At 31.2% G+C, this 20,926-nt stretch overlaps 1 protein-coding gene across 2 annotated transcripts in view; it reads right to left on the reverse strand.

Moving 5' to 3' along the window:
- Window positions 1-20,926, reverse strand: part of LOC143047491 (four-jointed box protein 1-like) — a 60,002-nt gene that overhangs the window by 34,774 nt on the left and 4,302 nt on the right. Inside the window, exon 1 of one of the 2 annotated variants that reach the window (XM_076220547.1) lies at window positions 7,560-7,714. The exons of the other annotated variant lie outside the window; for it this stretch is intronic. The gene's annotated coding sequence lies outside the window, so the exon portion shown is untranslated. Of the gene's footprint in view, window positions 1-7,559; window positions 7,715-20,926 lie in introns of those variants that run through there. 2 annotated transcript variants of the gene reach the window in all.

Genomic DNA, 20,926 nt, shown 5'->3' on the forward strand with positions numbered 1-20,926 from the left:
CCCATACATATTAAAGATTATAAATACATATGGAATTGCATATAAACCCAAGGGTCTTAATGAATGTTAAAAATCGTATGGGGTCTAATATTTATTAACTTTTATAAATTACACATAGCAGGTTTGGCTATCTATCAAATCTGTTTTTTTTTACCCAAACTTTCCAGTAAATTCAACAATTATGATTTATATAAGAGATACACAATTCTTTTGTTTCAAAACTTATTTTACAATCATAGACTATAAATAATTAATAAAGCCGAGTTTGTTTGAATTAAGGCATGTCCCTTCATTTAAAATGTGTTACATTATCGTCACGAAGATACATTTTGGGAACAAAACATGACCAAATGACCGAGTTTTTAGGAATATGTATAGAGCAAGTGCAAATGCATACATTTTTGTATCATAAATTACCATTTTACATGTTTTTTTTATTATGAAATATGGAAATAATTAATTTCCATTACTTGTAAAATTAGCATAATGGAAATAGATTAATAGAAGAAATCACGTGACAGTCGCATTCTTTCTGCGAAATAAAAAAAAAGATTTCAATTGCGGAAAATTAATTATTTAATTTCAGTATTATTTATGTACATTAAACTGAACATTTATTCAGTACAATGAATGCATAACATCGTAAAAAAGATACACCTTCACGGTGGATCTGCATTGAAAGGATGAAATGAGGCATGGATGAATTTAATTAAGATCATATCTATATTTCCCATTTGACGGTGCAAAACATTTACCACACAACCCTATATGGTTCAAATCTCGGTTTTATAACTACCCTTTGGCGATTTGTGTATCGTTTATACGATTACAACATGTATGTAATTGTAGCAAATATCCATAAATCATTTATGAGTGGGTAAGTTATCGAATGACCAGAAAAAACACATTATTAATATTTTAGAGATCAACTATAATAAACAAATAGGAAAATTACTATTTTGACAATCAATCACACGCTTTTATTGTTGACTAGATAATGTTTATTGTAAATATAGTAGATTTATGTATATAGATGGCGTTGGGTTTTTAAAACTAATTATAGCTTTTCCACGAAGTACCTCACAGGGTTACTTGAAACTACTAATAAACCCCACAGAGGTGGCGCCTATGATAATCGAAGAAAAGTTCACATATTTGAATACTCGAAAAATTATTAGCTGCAATGACTTATATGACTAATGAATTCCATAAAAAGGCAACACCAAAAATAAACAAACGAAATCGAACAAATACGTAAAAAAATACTATTTTTCAGATAAAAGAAGCAATGAAAAGTTTCTAACATACCTCAAAATAAAATAGCTTCATAAAACTAATTATACGTATAGCTTTTCCACGAAGTACCTCACAGGGTCACTTGAAAATACTAATAAACCCCACAGAGGTGGCGCAGATGATGATGATCGGAGAAAAATTCACATATTTGAAAATTATTAGCTTCAAGGACTATTAGTATTATATATTACTAATAAATTCCATAAAAAGGCAACACCAAAATTAAACATACGAAATCGAACAATCACGTAAGCAAAAATACTGTTTAATCATAAAATTATTTTTGAGATAAAAAGAAGCCGAATGAAAAGTTTCTAACATACCTCAAGATAAAATAGCTTCATAAAATTAAAGTGAACTTAAGTTAACATGTTTAGCTATTTTGGCAAGGTAAACCTAGGCTGATAGAACAACCCTGCAATCTAGGAACATCTGGTGATATGGTCTCAAACCCTTTTAATACGATGCCAACAATATTTTTTATCGTGGAATTTTAAGACTGAAGATATGAAAATGTGAAGCCTGAACCACCTCTAATGTAAAGATCAAACCATGAATCGATTCTGAACTTTCCTACTTTTATATTTACGTTTTCAAAGTATTAAAAATGAATCCATTACTTCTACTACATCACTTTTCATATGTAATGTTTATTTGAAAAATGTAGTTGTATTTTTAATGTATACATCAAAGATACAGTTGTACTGTGAAATATGTTGATTTCTTCTCGATATTGAACTGAACAAATATGGCGTCTTCTTAAAGGGAAATTCCGCGATTTTTTACTTATCATCTAATTATGTTCATCTTAACATAAAAAACACATTTGCAAAGTTTTAAATTTATATTCCTTCTAATAACGGAGAAAATCAAGTATTTGTAACTTTTTTGGTTGAATTCTCGAGTGGGTCGTGACGTATTAGCCCGATTTATTGAATTCTGGGAAAAAATAAAATCTGTTTAACTCTTATAGCTTATCGACAATATACGTAATTAAAAGCGCACAGCTGACGAATGGTCGAAGTTATAAACCACAATATAAGAATGAACGAAAGTGAATATGCATATATATACCGTTTTGTATTGATTGAATTAAACTCCTATAAAATTATCTCTAGTAAATGTTTTTGAATAAATTTAATTAATTATTGTTGAGATTTTTTTCATAAAATATTTATTGAACATTTTTACTGATATTGAACTGAAAATATTTCAGTTCTATTTACCGTTATTGTTTTGATAATCATTTCAATGCAAAACTAATGTGTGAGCAGAGTGTGTATATTATTTTGTAAAGGTCACTGTATATTTCTCGGCTTGAGGTCAATTCGTTTACCTTGTAGCTATTTAGCCGCAGGTGTGAGTTCAAGCGTACACAGGTATAAATGTTGTTATTTGGAAAGGATAAATAGAAAGGATTAGAGTATATGCTGTCATGATGTTAATACACCAAGATTAAATACACGATGAGAATAAAGATACAATAATTAAATTGTGTAAATTAATTGAAAATAAAATTCAGATTTGTAATTCCGAAAGTGTATAAAAATAAAAGGAAACAATTTTTGATTACTTTCTTAGCGGCAATTGGCGTAAAGATTCAAATATGAAGCAAAAAATAGTAGTTTTAATCTTTAATAACAACTAAATGCAATATTACCCAATTTGATATACCATTGTACATCTGTTTGATATCATTGACTTTACCGGAATTTCTTAACTTGTATTCAAATCTGGCTGTGTTTAAATGCTAATAAAACTATTGCAATTTTAAAGTTTTTAATTGACAAAAAAATACAACATACAACATGCATAATTTTTTTTTAGTTTCTTTTTAACATTTTATTCTTACATAATTAAATTCATTTGACAATCATTTACACGAACTTTTTGTGAAAAGAATACTAATTATCTAAGCTAAGGCATTATATCTTTTGAGGATTTTTGAGGATTTTTTTTAAAATTCTATGATAATAGTTGTGCAATGTTGAACATGATAGCCGTCATTAGTCCAAATAAGTAATACAGTAGTTGTAATAAAAGTTATACTTTAGTCATGCATTACAGATATTGACGAATTTATAATAGTTCGTTCATACATCGTTGTTCATGAAACAATCATTATTAGTATACATGAAAGTTTCCTGACGTATAAGAGCCATTGAGGATGAGCTCCAGAGAAATCAGACTAGTTGCGTTTCGTTCGTTTGTTTGTTGGGAAAGGAGAGGAAATGCAACCGCTTGTACAGATAAACGACAGAATTACCATACTAGCATTTATAGTCAACACAATCAGAAAGAGTTCCCATCGTTAGACGGGGAATATGAAGGCTTCCAAGAATGAACAAGTGACATGTCTAACTCTGAACAGTTAGAGAACAGACTATCGACATCGAACGCTTGTTCTTGATATTTGAAACTGTATGCATATATATACGTATACGTTTATGATATAGTGATGAGTTCTGACAAAAACTAAATTCCTTCATGGTTATATCTTGCCATACGTTTATATTGGTTTGTAAGGTGATTACTCAAAATCGTTATTTGAAAATCCTGTTTGTGAGATGTAGATTCATTTCAATACAGAAATTTCGTCTATATATTTCACAAGTGTATAACACGGAGAAGCTCTGAAGGTTCATTACTCCCATTTTGTTTGGGTGTGAACCATCGATGTTTACAGCAATATCAAGGAATAAGGTGATGATGGTAGAAAGAACTATGGGCGTCATGTGGCAAATATTACATGCATATCGGACAATGAGTTGTCAATCTGTATGAAAAGTTTTCCAATACAACCATATTATTGAGAAGGAATGTTTACATGCTATACTCTCGTACTAGTATTACAGGGTTCTTGTGGCGTTCACCTTAGACACACATCGTTTTAACGATGTTTAAAAAAAGACAGAACCAATTTAATGTCATATTTCCCTATTTTTTAAATATAAGTAAAATTCTTTTATCTGACAAGAATATCCCTATTTAGCGAACAAGTAATTTATTCTTTTTTCGGTTATTGAATACCAAGAAAGAAAATAAATCCCGAAATTAATTTGAAACTTTGATACTCAAAAGTTTCCCAGCAAAATATTCACATCCCCTGGGGATAATTAGTGTTCGTCCAGTGGCATATATAACAATTGTGATGACGAATTCCTTCCTTTGTTTGAGAACAATCTTATTGAAATATAAATCTGTGATTTTCCTAGGTCCACAGCTTCAATGAACCAAAGCAAAAGTTATACATCGACCTGTATTTAAATCAAATTGGTTCTCTTCTTCTTTTGGTATACAACTGTAGTCTATCGACATTCGATGATTACATACTGTTGGCATACGTTGGCTAGTCTATTTACAACACTTTTACCCCTATTTATTCAAAATATATGTTTTTTTCTTATATGTTCAATGTATACACGTATATATTTTAAATTGCGCTATAGTTCCGTAACTTTATATCCAGTCGTATAAACGAATCGTCGGCAAGTGCGTACATTTTTTTAAATCAATATTTCTGGTCTGTTCCAATCTGTCCTTCACTATTGACAATGACTATATATTACATTTCCCCAAATTCACCCTTGGAAAAAATATTTAAATAGATTTTAATTTCATCAAATCTTATTTTTTGGGTATTATTTATATATTATGAATTATATTCTTTACACCAGAAATGTTATTTATAAACAAGCGTATGAGTTTAGTAATGACAAGTAAGACAGAGTTGTATATTATACATCTGATAGTTCAAAATGGAAAGTTATAAGTTATAAGTTATCAGCCGTGTACACTGATCAATACCTGCAGAAGTGAAACGATGCATGAACTTGCAAGCCCGACAGGAAATCGCTTGAATACCTGGACGTGTCACCTCACACCCCTCACAATACCTTTGGAAGTAATACCTTTAGCCATGCTGGTGATCAGATAAGGGAAGATCAAAATATATTTGAAAAAAGTTTATTACTTTAAAGAATTATGAACAAATTAGATTTTCGAAAACAATTTTCACGGAACACTTATTTATGATTTCAACTTTGACTTTTCACCTAATTCCAATATCAACAGTTTAAAAACAACAGACCATGGTAATTTAAAAAAAGTAAGAATATTTTCCGTATCAAGTTAGTTAGTCGTATTAAACAACCGTACGATTGACAAGATATCGACACGCAATTACGACTACATCGGTTACTGTAGTTTTGTTTCTTTGTGGTTTATAGACATATCGTTTTTATTCATCGGGAAAGAAGACAAGATGGCGGATCTCGGAGAATTGATACTCTAAATTTAAAATCGATGGTGATCGCTTATCTAGCGGAATAAAACTTTAATATCTATGAATTTGAACATTTTTATACAGAATGAACATAATATCAATTTTTGATTTTTTTGCGAAGTTTCCCTTTAACGTAAATACAATGACAATAGTTCAAGAAGTAAAATATCAATAATTCAGGTTGAAAGTGAAATATATGTTTTAATATTTATTTCTAAAACTTTTGTATATATATTTATTCTATATTCCTAATTAAAACTGGTATTATTTTTGTTGATACCTGGAATAAGTATTATAAAGTATGTGACTTTTTTTATCTGGTTGTCTGTAGGTTGCATGAAACTTGTACAAATATGTACGTCAAATATGTTTTTGCATTTATATTTACTGAGATTTACACTGCATGGTAACCCTTATTTTCGATACTAGAATCTTCTTTGCTTGCAGGGAACAGTGTGGGGAGGGGACATTTATTTTAATGCATATTTCATATCTAGCTTTTTTTCAGTGCTGATTCATCAATTTATTTTTTTGAAGAATTCAGACAATTTTATTTAAATCTGTTTATGAAATTTAAAAAAGTGTCTTTCTTCCTCGTGAAATGTTATTTTAAACCCTTAAAAATATAATGGCATAAGATAAGATAGGGAAAAAAAACCCACTGAACTTCTGTTTTCTTCGTTTATACATTTTAAAGAAATTTTACATATTTTTTTCACAATAGAGATTAGAGACCTGACCAAGTCATGCAGGTTATATTGAACTTTCGTGTTATCTATCAAACTCCGTTGTCAACCAGCCATTACATTGTAAGTCTAGGGATACATTAATATCATTATTCGAGTCTAATTTGCCGTTAAAAAGTTTTGCGAAATAACCAGAGATTTTTATTCGCAGTGCATTTTATTTGATTATCATAAAAATCAGTTTATCATGAATTTAGAAAAATAAGTTTTATTTAGTTTTATTTTTAATATTTGAATTTAAGATGTATATTTTAACTTTCAAAATCCAAATTTGCAGATGACAAGGAAAATGACCAAATGAGGAAATGCCAAATCGCAAACGGACGCCCTAAAAGCCACCGAATTCAAAGAAATATTCAATTCAAAGATTACTCAACTCACACTCCACTAAAAACCAGGGTTAAATAGTCTAGCAATAAGAATATCATGTACAAAAAACATTTGTGGGATAGAAACTATAACATGATGAAAAAGTATAAATAAGGACATTTGACCATTAAAGTTATCAACATCCAGGAAGTAATATACAGAATTTATTAACAAGTAGAAAATGTGAACCCTGACAAAAACTTTAAATATAAAAATAAAATTATCAGTCATATGCAAACTCTGTTTCTAAACACGAGCCGATTGACAGAACAAAACATACGTGTATTGCAATTTAAACTTGATTAAACCCCAAAACAAGCGATAATAATAATATTTTTTTACCATAACTAGTATTACGAACGGTAGTAGTATGTAAATATATATGAAAGGTGAATATGAAATGCATTTAATACAGGACTTCGATGAAGATGATTACCCTATGGTGTACCGAGACAACTTTATCACGAACAAACATGAACATAAACAAACAAAGTGTTTAAAATAATGTCCTACTTTACTGATAATGACATCTTTTGTACTTAAAACAATATAATGTCTAAATACAGTGCTATTCAAGTTAATATCTTTCTTACAACATAATAGAGTATATGTGACATCTATTTAAGACCCAGTAGATTTTTCTTAGATAACGTCGAAGGCAACATATTGGTTTAATTAAAAAAATTAAATTTAAAAATTTGAATTAAGCTTATAAATTTGAGTAAGAATATGAACACATGATGTTTAGAAATTTATAGTAAATATGGTTTTATTAGACTACTTGTTGTATCTAAATTTATTAATTATATGTCAGTTTAAGAATCAGAAATGTATTTTATTTAAAAATAAAAATTAAGACTCACCTATTTTTTCTTAAAGATAGCCTTAACCAAATCAGAAGGAGAGAGAATAACAGTTCACTGTTTACTCCTTGTTATTTTAATCAAATTTCGCACCTGGAATCACCTGTATTAAATTTGTGCCGTATGAAGCGGTTACTTTGTATCATCGCTTGTGAATGCTGTCACTCAAGGGACTGATGAACCGAGTGGTTTACCTGTTCACCAATAGATTTACCTGTATGATTAACTGTTATGTTAAGGTATTGGATAACTGTATGGTTTTCTAATCAAACGATAAATTAACACTTCTAAAGTCGAAACATTTACTATCGAATTACATTTGTGTTTTGATAGTACAAAAGTTAAAATACATTGAACAAGACCACAAACATCTGCAATGAAAGCTTAACATCTGGATTTGCCCCCTGTCATTGACTTTAAGTATATAATTGTTCACCACAAAACCGTCAAAGATGATGTTAGCCTTTTAATTAATACTATATAAGTACTTCATTATCCAAATTTATATCCTTCCCTATAAACATCTCTTTCGAAAGCCTATTCATGACTATTGCGGTAAACAAAACCGGCTTTATTCAGTTCAAATAACACAGGAAATGAAAGACAGGAATACCAGCAACTTATGTTTACAAACTTATGTTTACAGTTTCTCTATCATGTTTAATTGAAAGTGCGTATGAGTAAGAAGACGTTCAGAAATAACCAAAACTCAAAGTTTTACTTGAAAGTATACTGGCATATTTCTTCTCATATCTCTGATACGGAAAGAATAAACAGACAAGGACAAATACTGAACCCTAATTTTAGAATAGACGTTTGGCGTTCGGTTATTCATTTTTGTAGAGGGCTTACTGGTGTGTTGTAATAAGTTTAGACAGGAAGAGGACACACGCATCAGTATCACTGTAAATTGAAATGTCGACATCTAAACAACGATTCACCCCCTGTCCACTAAAAAGACATATATGTAATTGTAACAGCCCGAAAAGTATAGGATGCATAATAAATACCCTTTCAAAAGATAAAAAAAGAAGATAATGGTTTAAATAACCGATATGTTCTCTTGTGGTTACTTTAACTGATAGGATGTCTTTTTATTAGCATATTTATGTTCATTGTCCAAACTTTCCTTTCCCTTTTTACCTACACAGAACATAAAAAAGTAATGCTATAAAAAGGAATTTGACATTTAATGTAGATCTTTTTTTATGAATGATGAAATAACTCTCGATTTGTAAATTTTTAGCCTAAACATATCCTGGCAAATGTATGGAGAGTTTTTGAATGTAAAAACTTTTCAACAAGAGAATGTTTGAATTCTGGTCACTTAATAGCAAACTAATATGTAATAAATACTACATAGTATAATGAGAGAACCAGATATTTAAGCCCCAGTGTTGGTAAGGTTGGTATTTCTTAGTTTTCTATTTTCTGTGAAGGTTTTTTTGGATTGTTGTAGGTCTGTCTTTTTTCGGGCAATGGTATTTTCTACCTTTCTTCAACATCCTCACCCTTTTCAAATAACGTCTCTGTTGACCACAGGTGCCTGAATGTTGGTCATGACAAATGCATGTTTTGCTTTGTGTCATACATTGATATGCCGTGCTCTCCATTTCCACATCAGATTTAAGGCCATGGAGTATAAAACTTTAATCACTTATATACAGGAACTGCAGCTTGTAACCTATTTTATTTAAAAAGTACCCCCACTTTCCACCGGACACTGTAAAGGCTATACCGGTATCTGTGGCATCTATACATATACGCTTGATATACCGGTAGTTACAGAACTTGGTTATTACCGGGTATCTATGAAGACCGTATGTTGACTTCTATAGGTGTAGTTTTGTTTTATTGAGCTGGTGGGTTTCTGTTACGTTCACATATAACCGATTTATATGCCTATTGATATTGATATTCACTTCTCTAACCACCAAAGCAATTGCACATCACATTATACAGCAGTGATTTGTATATATACTATTAAAACCGAGACATTCATAGTCAATACGCTCAGTGAACTTTCAGAGGATAATGTGTTAAGGACCAGGATTTAATTATACGTTTTGTAATTTAGTCGATAACTAACATATTAAGCAAAGAAGATATTAACTTCAAGTGAACAAGCATCCGAAAACTATAAAGCATTAATCGTGAAAAAGATACTAAAGAACGCCATAATCCGTTTAATTATCTAGATTACAAGAGTAAAGTATCGAATGTACACTGCAGCTACATGTATATAATTAGAGGAAATGAAATTGTAGATATGAACAACAATGACTTCCAATGTCTAAAGCAATGCCTGCTTAAGCGACTCGCTGGAATGAGTTTTAGCATGGATGTGAGATATTGTAAAATTTATTGGATATACAATGTATGTCAGAAATGGTGTAGGCAGAATACGGAAACGACACAAATATATTCGTAGCATAATAAATTTGACGATGAGAATTAATAAAAAAGTGGACCCGACTGCATTAAGTCGAAGGAAAAGTGCAATGGACCAACATGATTTGAGTTACGATCGTGACTTCGTGACTGAATTTTTTAATAATGAGAGCTCTTAGGTAAAAGAATTCTTTTTTAATTCAATCAATATGCCATTTTTTTTAATTATTATTTGAGAGTACCAAACGCTCTCTACTTTTGTGGAAAAAAAACAACATTATTCAAATCCGTCATAAAAAAACCGGCAATGACTATATTTAATTGATAATGTTTTTGTATTGCAAATTCACACTCGGGATTCAAACATAAATATCATTATATTGACAAAAATAATTTCATCAATCAATATTCGTTCGATGCAGCCAAGTAAATAATAAATGTATTCCGCAAATTATGTGCTGAACTTTAAACACTAAATGTCTTAATACTTGTCGATCATGGTGTACAATATCAACTTTCAATTTGTTATTGTTAGCAAGAAAATATCTTGTACCCTTGTCACAATGCCATCTGCCCATCTGGCAGGATAAATGACAGAAACAAGAAAATCGGACAACTCGATTCGTTCAACGTCTAGATTGACTTCTGACCTTCACAAAATCCTGCAGTATAACATAGAAAACCACTCGGAGCGGATATGTAATTCCGTGCAGATTACAATCAGTGATTGTCACTTTATAGTGTTATATCATCACTAATTTGACAGAACATAGAGAGGAAACACATTACTTTGTCACACAAACGTTGTCACAGAAATGATACATTGCTCCTTTGATGTTTCATACCTGTTGTAAATTACATACACCAAACTATACCTTTGATCTTGAAGTTTGAGATACGATGAAATATTAATTTAAACAATGAAATACCTGGAAACAGGCATGTAACTTGTTTTTATTAAATACTTGATTAATATGCTTCTAATTTAGTTTGACTGAAAAATTCAAGATATGCGGCGCAATTGTTTGCCTTCATTATTCAGATGAAGTGCAATGTTTAAAAATGTGTAGGAGAAATACATTTGCAATCATTATACATGTTTTATTTCCTCTTGTTTTAGCTTTGTTTTGAAAGAACTTGTTTGTATTTGTCTGTTTCAGCTGAACACTCAACGATTAACCATTACGTGTACTATAAGTACATGTAAGAGGACAACTTGCACTTAGATTCAAGTGTAAGGAAATAAGCAATACTACATGAATGACGAAACATGTTAAAAACAATACTCACGCATTGGAATATTTTTTTGCCAGAAAATGTTAAAGATTTTGTGTTACTGATTCATTGGTTTTTCGGTTGCTGTCCGATTTATGTACTTCCCACATCTCTTACACGTATATTCCTAAACGACTGCGTAACATATTAAAATCTGCTGAATGTCTCGTCAAAGCTTTAATGTTCTCTTGACAAATGCAAAAATAGATAATCATAAAAATCAGTTTTCAGTAAATAAAACAGGTGTTGATTGCAATTATTTGTACTTTTCTATAGACATATTAATCCACAAACAAAAGTACATGCATCTCAAAATGCACCTACAAATTCTAATATTATAACTTATGACCTTGAAATTTTAAAAAATACATGTAAGTTGTTATCTTAACTGAAAGAGGGGGCCAAATAATCCGTCCAAACAATCAAATAAAACAAACAATAGGTTAAGAGATCAGTGTGATAGCCTAGATAGAGGAAGACAAATATATTTGATAAAATTAACTACACGATTTGTCCACTGGAGTGTTAGTTGACAAAGCTCCTCGAAGTTTACACGATAAACTTGTTGAGAAACAAAGATAGTATGGAGTTATTTAGATTTATAAATCTGTCAAAATTGAATACTATGTGTGAAGGTCTGTGTATACCTTGAAAGTCAAATGGGTTGAAATATAAGTTTAAGTAAAAGTTAAGCGACGTGGTAAGTATTTTTTTTTTATGTTTCTTGTATTTCCTATCCACGTAAATCGTACAAAGCAAATCTGGAGTTTAATGTCATAGACCAAGTCTGTTTATAAATTTAAGGAAAACGGACGATTCTGACTTTTTTAGTTTTAGATATGTTATAAAACACCAAGCTGCGTAATTATTATAGATACATTTGGACAACATGTACAAGAAAGGGGATGTTCAAATAATAAAAATTGTAATCAAATTCTGCCGTACAGAAATAATATGTACAAAATTTCAACCTGTACCCAACTATCAAACTGTAAAGCAATACTTTTAATTAGCTACTAAAGTGAAAAGGGGTTATCAGACCTTGTTGAAAAGATCACTTTCAGATAATCCCGAAACAGTAGATAATGTCTTCAATAGTACTTAACATTATTACCGTACTAAGTTAAGGACACCAGTATAATCCCCAAATCACTGCCAAGCGAGAGACCGAGTTATTATATAACATTTATCGGAAGCCCAGAGATTTATTTGACGGACACTCGACACTCTATAATAGTTACTAGGTATTACCATAATGTAATGTTTGGACACATCAAAGACTATCTTTACACTATGTGCAATGTGTTATTTTCAAAGTCATTGAAGTAACTTGATGCACTAGATTTTAGAGAACAGACTGAATAAATTGAATAAACCACTTCCTGATGAAAAAGATATTATGTCCTGCAACAAGTGCACCATGTAAATTATTCATATGTTTTGGAAATTAGATTTTGTGATTTTGCACATTTTACTAGTGACAATGATTGCAGCATTATTATATGTTTTTTTTTAAAGATAATTGTTTATGAAAAACAGTTAACAGTAAAAGGTACATAACAATAAAGAAACGATTGGATTTTTAATTGTTCAATTGTATAATGGCCTAAATGAGCAAAAATAAAGTAGACGAGGAATAAAATTGCAAATAGTAAATAAGAGGTGTACTTTGGTTTAAACAATATTTTATTCAAATAAATTGAATTGGATTGGACAAAAGGCATAGCCTATGTAAGCCCTCTCTATCTGTTTTGGATGAATCAGGGTGCATCTTGTCACTTCAATGACTTTGAAAATAGCACATTGCACATAGTGTGTACTTTTATGGATACTCTGATTCATTCAAAACACAACAATAGTAAATATTAAGGGAGCTTCCATTTGATTTTTATGGGGGAGGGGGGGGGGGGGGCTGTAATCTCTGTCCTGCCTTTTTATTTTTCACTCTGTTCGGTCCTGCCTTTTTTTACCTAAATTGTCGTCCTGACTTTTTTTTTTGCAAGTGTCTCATCCTGCCTTTTTTTTTACTCAAAACTCCTGTCCTGACTATTTTTTTCAAATTTCATCCTAGCCCACCCCATAAAAATCAAATGGTAGCTCCCTAAGAGATGTTCTTGCGTTGATACACTGCTTAATCCAAACACAACATTCAAGAAATAAAACCACAACAAACAAACAAGGCACACTTTTTAAAAGCTTGTAATATAATTTTGCAAATTACACGATCAAATGTAAAAAAATGTACTTAATAAAGAATTGAAGGCAGTTATGGGTAAATTTAGAAGGAATGCACATCCAAATAAACTACAATTTTAGATAACATAAAAAGTGTATTTAGATCAAGATTTATTTTGTCGAGAACACAAAACATCCACACCATAAAAGAAATGTGTGCAGTTCAAGATATCGAAAAGAGCAGAAAATAACAGAAGAATTGTATGCAGTATAAGATTAATTTGAATAGAAACACAGAGAAAATCAAACTAACATAGGTCAATTTACTAATTTATTACTGTTATATCTTACTAAGTGTTCCCAAAAGGTATTATATGAGAGTATAACTCGAAACTTTAATAGCAATCTTGTTGGGATATCAAATGTTGAAAAGGCATGTTAACTTATATCACTTCAACAAGTCCGACGTTCGTTTACTTTTCGGGTGAAAACGTGATTATTTGCTTATCATAATCTTATTTATATTAACCACCAGTTGCACTGTATTGTAAAACACTTAGAAACAAGCAAATGTAAAAGGATTTATAACTGCAACTTCTACTGATCAATTGAAAATGATCATGTACAAGTATCTACGACAAATATATCTGAAAATGATTATAACGAAACGCGAAAACGAGGGCGTATATATGTCTGACTCAGTTTCACTTCCTGCATATATGACGGATATGTTTTTCAGTGATATTTATTCTTTTTTGCTAATGTCGAAATATATATATTTAATTTTTGGAAGTCATTGGGTATCTGATGAAAACATTCATGCCAAATTGATTGATAGTTAAGTAATTCTCTCATCATGCATTTAACAATTTGAAAGTTTTTCCCCAGTTGAATGTCAGTAAATAAAGATGCATAAGATAATAATGTGCCATAAGGACAATAAAAAATTGTAAGTCAAGGAAATACCGCCAGAACCATGGCAAGATTCTTCCCCCTCCCCAAAAAATAAAATAAAAATATACAACTCTACAATACACTATACACCGAAAACCAAGTACTGGGGAACAAACCAAAAAAAAACCAAAATAACTACCAAAACCTAGGTTTGGATATGTTATAAAAAGATGGTAAAATTATTAGGAATAACATGTTGCAGCACAATGATTGTGTAAATGAATACTACAAAAACATTTAAACTTCTTTGATGACTGTTTGCAAAGATGGCATTATTGATGTAGAGAATCCTTGATACAATAAAGCTGATGTCATAATGATACAACACGATATATTGCTACTAAATTACAACACAATGTTTGTTCAAAAATCCACACTTAAGTTTCCAACGATAATCTTACTGGGGGACACAAATATGAGGGTGGCATTTCGGCCTTTACCGGCATTAGTTCATGAGTGTATTTGAAATTTACAGTGATATTCTGATAAGGTACTAAGTTTAGGGATATGGTTGTGGCTTAAACAATACATCCTTGATAGATAATAAAACGTTTGCATAAGGGTTACTTTCTAGGCGCAGCAGTGATAAGACGTCTAAAGGGATTCGAATGTAAGCTTGCAGAGCAGTTTAAAGTGATCCGAAAGTGTTCGTTTAATATCTTCATATGATGTTCAAAAGTATAAAGTTCACAGTTATTCACATACTTAAGTGAGGTATACTCATTATTTCTTGTACCAGTTTTAAATTGTACTTTACAAACAGGAAAACAGCAGTAAGATATAGAGGAAAATCACCAATGAGTAAAAGGGTTACACTTTTAAGTATGAAATAGCAATTATTAGTCACCGACTACTGCTCGTGCTAACTAAAAACAATATATGTTACAATAATTAGAAACAGAAAATCAAATATTTTAAAGGCAAAACATATTGGATCCAACTTTGTAAATCGGGTTTAGAAACTATGCAAGTAATCTAAAGCATACAGTTCGGGTGTAATATTCATCGTTACTATTTATGGCACCGAATTAAACTTATTTCTGGTATGGCGATTGTGAAGTAAAATTTCATATGACAAGTTAAAACACATGTCAATTTCATCAGGAACGCTTTTGAATATAAACACGTAAACGACACAGAGGAATAAAAACGTATTTAACGTACCAAAAAAGAAACCTTAGAAGAACAACCAATTTAATCTACGATATTTTTTTTCCTGAGGGATTTGAAACTCCTGTTGCATGATTAGTAGTACTTCTTATTCTATCAACGGAGGTATGCTATTACTCATATCGGTACAGAAGCTTGTGAACAAAAGTACAAAAAATATGCCCCGACCATCATCCAGGATTGCCTGTATTACATTATTAGTCATATTTTCCATGACGTTTTTTTTAACAAAGATATAATTCTAGGACCGCATTCTATGAATTGCTTATAAATACATTAAACACAAAATATGATTTTCTTCAAAATCTTTGTCACATTTATATATATACCATTCATCTAGATGTTTGTCATTTATACAGGTCATAATGCCCTTCTACAAAGTAAGAAATTGTTTTCTTGCTAAGTACAAAACAACAGGTAATCACTAAAATCTCGATCAAACGACAGGACAAAAGTTATTATATAACATTTATCAAAATCCATAAGATTTATAAGATTGACCCTCGGAACTTCTCTGCTGTTACTACCATAATCACCTATTGTTATGTTTTAAGGGGTGCGTTCTTTATTTACTTAATTTATAATTTAGCTTTCATGGCCCAATAAAATTCTAAATAATTGTCTCATTGTCTAGGAGATCATCCTTGAGACGTAAATGGGACCCAAATCGGTATAAAAAATGATGCCATAAAACAATAAAGTGCATAAAGCATTTGCGAGTGGATTTTTAAAAATCAATTATGTCAAACATAAATTATATTTAAATTGGCCAGTAAAAGAAAATTTCAAGTAGGGTATGATTTTTATCTCTTCTTGAGTGACATTTGATAAAACAGTCCTCTTAAAAACTTACTGAATATGATATCAGCACATTTAATGGACACGTAAGAGTGACATAGGAAAAAATAAGCATCCGAAACTAAATCCGTTTGTATCCTTCCAGCTGTCAATGATCATTAGGTTGTAGCGGGTTTTTAACAACAAATAGAAACAACCTACGTCATAAGGAGACAACTCTTCACAAGAGACCAAATGACACAAATTGCACAGAGATAATTGTGGTATTTTGTTTTTTAAAGACGAATATTCTACAACTCTGACGTCCGGTCAGAATAGGGACGTTAAATCTGATGCCTCGTGTAAATAGAGTGCTACGCTCTTTGCACGTTAAGAACCCTTGCAACAGATTTTTGAGGGGTCCGTAGGTGGCCTGTTGCAAGGCAAAATTTCTGTCCTTATCTAATATACCCTGATTTTCCAGTTGCAGTCCAAATTTCTCGGCCATCATCCCGGATTGTCTCTATAACAAGACTATACCTATTGTATTTATTGTGAACTTGTTCTCGTCCAGAACATGCATTAAAAATATTTGCCACTGGAAGTTTTAGCAAACAACAATCGATCAAGCAATCTTTCAACTCTGTGCACGACTTGTGTAAATGATGCGCTAATTTAACAGAACATCAACAACAACCAAACAAGAAAAAAATACACATCTAAAGATAGAACCCTTAGCCCCTAAAGCTCAATAATCCATTGCATTGACTACATGTACACCATTCCAGCCTATAAATGTAGTTTAGAGTTAACCGATGGACACATTTTTCTCAAGAAAACTGGATATACATGTACAATGTATTTTTTTATGAGCATTGGTACAAAATTTCACTGTTATAATGACAACAAAATCCTCTTAATCTCTATAATGATAGCAGAGGCGGATTTAGAGGGTTTTTCAGCCCCCCCCCCCCCCCCCCCTTTTTCAGGGAAAAAATTGGTTGGCTATATAGGGAATCACTGAAGCATGACTGGAGCGGCCCCCTCTTAGGCAGTCAATGGGCCCCCACTTATGAAAACTTCTGGATCCGCCACTGGATAGCTTCTTTTTATTTCTTTTTAGAAGCTCCTTTATAAAGACTATTGCATATACATTAAGGAACAAGTTGATAACAGGAGATCTTTCTAGTTATATAATAACCCCCAACTATGAGTGTTTAGTTATCTCTGTTCTAACTATTGGAATAATTAAAGCATGTGTATACTGTACATGCACATGTATGCATGTTAGCAACACAGATATATAATTCTATCCAGACAACCTTGGTTTATTAATATTTATCATTTATCAAATAATTTACTTGTTGTACAGAAGGTTGTTTTTCTTGCCTTTTCATATATGTTAATGTGAACAATTATTTTTCTGTTTCTTGGCAATAAATAGACTATAAAAATAATGATCATCGCTTCGTATCGTGTACGAGATATGTGTGTTTGTTTTAATTATAGTGTAATGATTGGAGTGCGACAGGGGGAATTTTTTTTAACGAAACGGACGCGGTCAGATTTCACTTTTCTGTGACGTATATAGATGGGATACACACTATTTTATCAATGTTCAATTTAACTGCAAGTCATGCATGTGTGTAAAACATGTAACAATAACATGAATAAAAGGATGAAACATTACACAATCATTACACAAACATTACACAATCATTACACAATCATTACACAAACATTACACAATCATTAATTATAATCGATCAACTTATATGGTTTAAGTAAAAAAATAACAAAATAATTTTATGTACAGTTGTCACGTATGTTTCCAAAAATAATAACCCTGTCAATAGAGAAGAGGGTCTGAATGAGGAAAAAAGGGGGAGGCATCATCATGTCTGTAGTCTGTTATTATTTTAAGGTATTTTCTTTACTTATTATTTTGTTTTCCTATAATTTTGTATATTCTCTATACGTTAGCACCACATTATCATGATCAATCACTGTTTTTGATTGCGCCCATTATTTGAATAAAGAATTCTTCCCTTATTGGCTGTTAACTCCATTTAGACCCTTACATATCTATAAAGCGATAAAAACAAGAAAAATCACCCACATACAATTATAAGTTTTCATTATGTTTGATCATGTTTGTTTTGTTTTTGCCATAACCTAAATTGGTTTTTGTCTGTTTTACAAATAAAGAATTATTATTATTATAATATTATATAAATTAGAAAAATACTAAATCAGACTAAGGCAACAATTTTGTAAAACATCTTTCATAATATATTTATAAACAATTATATTTTCTTCATGATAGTTTAGCATCCCGTTGTTTTCTTATCATTTTTTTTTGGTGTGACATTTTCTCTCTCTCAATTATTTATTGATTTTTGAATCACCATCCATTCATTGAAGTATAACAGTCTGAGCTTAAATAGACATATATTGCAAAATCGTAAAACACTTCTTCTGAGATATCGCCCACACTCTTAGATATTCCAAAGGACAAGGTATGATAAGGGCTATTTTTGGCCCCCTCTCCAAATAAGTTTAAATTGATATCAATGATGGTCTTAGTGTAGACACTTGAAAAAATAATGATTTTATTGTGTTCCGGTGAAAGGAAGGTTGCCTAGCAACGGTTTTTATGAAGAATGAAAATTATCACATATTAATTGCTTTATCAGTAAAAATTTTAATATTTGCAAATGATATTGTTTGTCCAAGAAGAACTTGAAGTCACAAATGAAAATACCCTTTGATTTTGTTTATTATATGCTTAATAACAACCTTGGCAACAGAAATGTTGCCTAGCAACGGTTAAAAAATTGGTGCTTGCCCCTCTTACAATGTAAGTATGAATTAAGCTGTTGTTTGAAGATTTTTTTTCCATTTGGTGTTTCATCCAATATTTTTTCATATGCATCTTTTTTTTTATTCTTTACAAATTCCATATTGAGCATAGCAACACAAGTGTTGCTTAGCAACAGCAAACCATGTTTGAATTAAAGCCAACTACAAATCAATAAGTCATTTTATTGAACAAATTAAATTGAATGCAATACACATTGTCTTTTTCTAAACATGTTTAGTTAGAAATGAAAACTTAGTTCAATTGTAGGTCACTACACGCTGATCAACAACTAAATTACATAACAAGTGCATATCAACAATGCAATAATAGGTTCTTTATATTTTTTGAAGTCTGAGCTAAGTTATTTTTTAAGAATATACTTCTTATACGGTGTTACACTATAATATACACATCTAGATTATCATTATTTTTTGGACGAATTCTATATTGAGTATAGAATCCCACATCTTACTAAGCAACATCAAACATTTTGTTTAATTTGTAGACCAGTACAAAATCTTTGTTTCAATGTGAAAGTCTTTTCATGAAAACAAGAATATATAAGATTTAATAATTTGAGATGAGTTTAAACAGTTTTTAAAGATACTTAACAGTTAATGGAATAAAAGAGACGTGACTTGTACCACATACAGACATTGTGCGGAATAAAATGTCTAATCCAGGCAATTACGAATTAATATGATGTACACCTGTAGGGGTTGGAATAAATGTGTCCTCTGCATGGGTACAAACCTATGGTGGATTAGAAACGACTTATCAAAGGCAAAAAGGGGTGTGTATAAATCATTTTTGGAGTTATTAAAGAGGCATTTAACCATGAAAGTTAAAGGTCAATTAATTGGACCTTGAGATCAACGGTAAATGTCATAATGATATTGAAATTGAGAATAGAAATGGATAATGTATCAAAGAGACATCAACCCGACCAAAGAAAAAACAACAGCAGAAGGTCACCAACAGGTCTTCAATGTAACGAGAAATTCCCGCAACCGGAGGCGTTCTTCAGTTGGCCCCTAAACAAATATGTACTAGTTCAGTGATGATGAACGCCATACTAATTTCCAAATTGTACAAAAGAAACTAAAATTAAAAAAATACAAGACTAACAAAGACCAGAGGCTCCTGATTTGGGTCAGGCGCTAAAATGCGGGGGGGGGGGGGGGGGGGGTTAACATGTTTACGAGATCTCAACCCTCCCCCTATACCTCGAGCCAATGTTGAAAAGTAAACGCATAACAATACGTACATTTAAAATTCAATTCAAGAGAAGTTCGAGTCTGATGTCAGAAGATGTAACCAAAGAAAATAAACAAAATTAGACTGTTATGATATCTGAGTCATGGCTATACACTGTATGCCAAATATCACAAGTCAATGTATAAAAACTAAATAAGTGTAGACCAGGACAAGTGTGTATGAGAATAAAATTCCAAAAAAGAAGAAAAAAAGTAATATGTTTAACATAATTAATCGATTCATTTCATTTGAAGCCAGGGAAAATTGACAAAGACAACTGAAAACTGAGAACAGAATGAACTGTTTTCTTTCACGATGAAATGGACTATAGTTTGAATGGTTTTACAGTAGTAATTTTGAGGCCCTTTATAGCTTGTTGTTTGGTGTGAGCCAAGGCCCTGTGTTCAAGGCCGTATATTGATCTATAATGGTTTACTCCACATCATTCATTCATACAGTCATACTCAGTCATTACAGCTGAACGGACGTGCTGGGCCAGCTCTCC

This window comes from Mytilus galloprovincialis, chromosome 10, assembly GCF_965363235.1.
Source record: "Mytilus galloprovincialis chromosome 10, xbMytGall1.hap1.1, whole genome shotgun sequence".
Taxonomy (NCBI): Eukaryota; Metazoa; Mollusca; class Bivalvia; order Mytilida; family Mytilidae; genus Mytilus; species Mytilus galloprovincialis.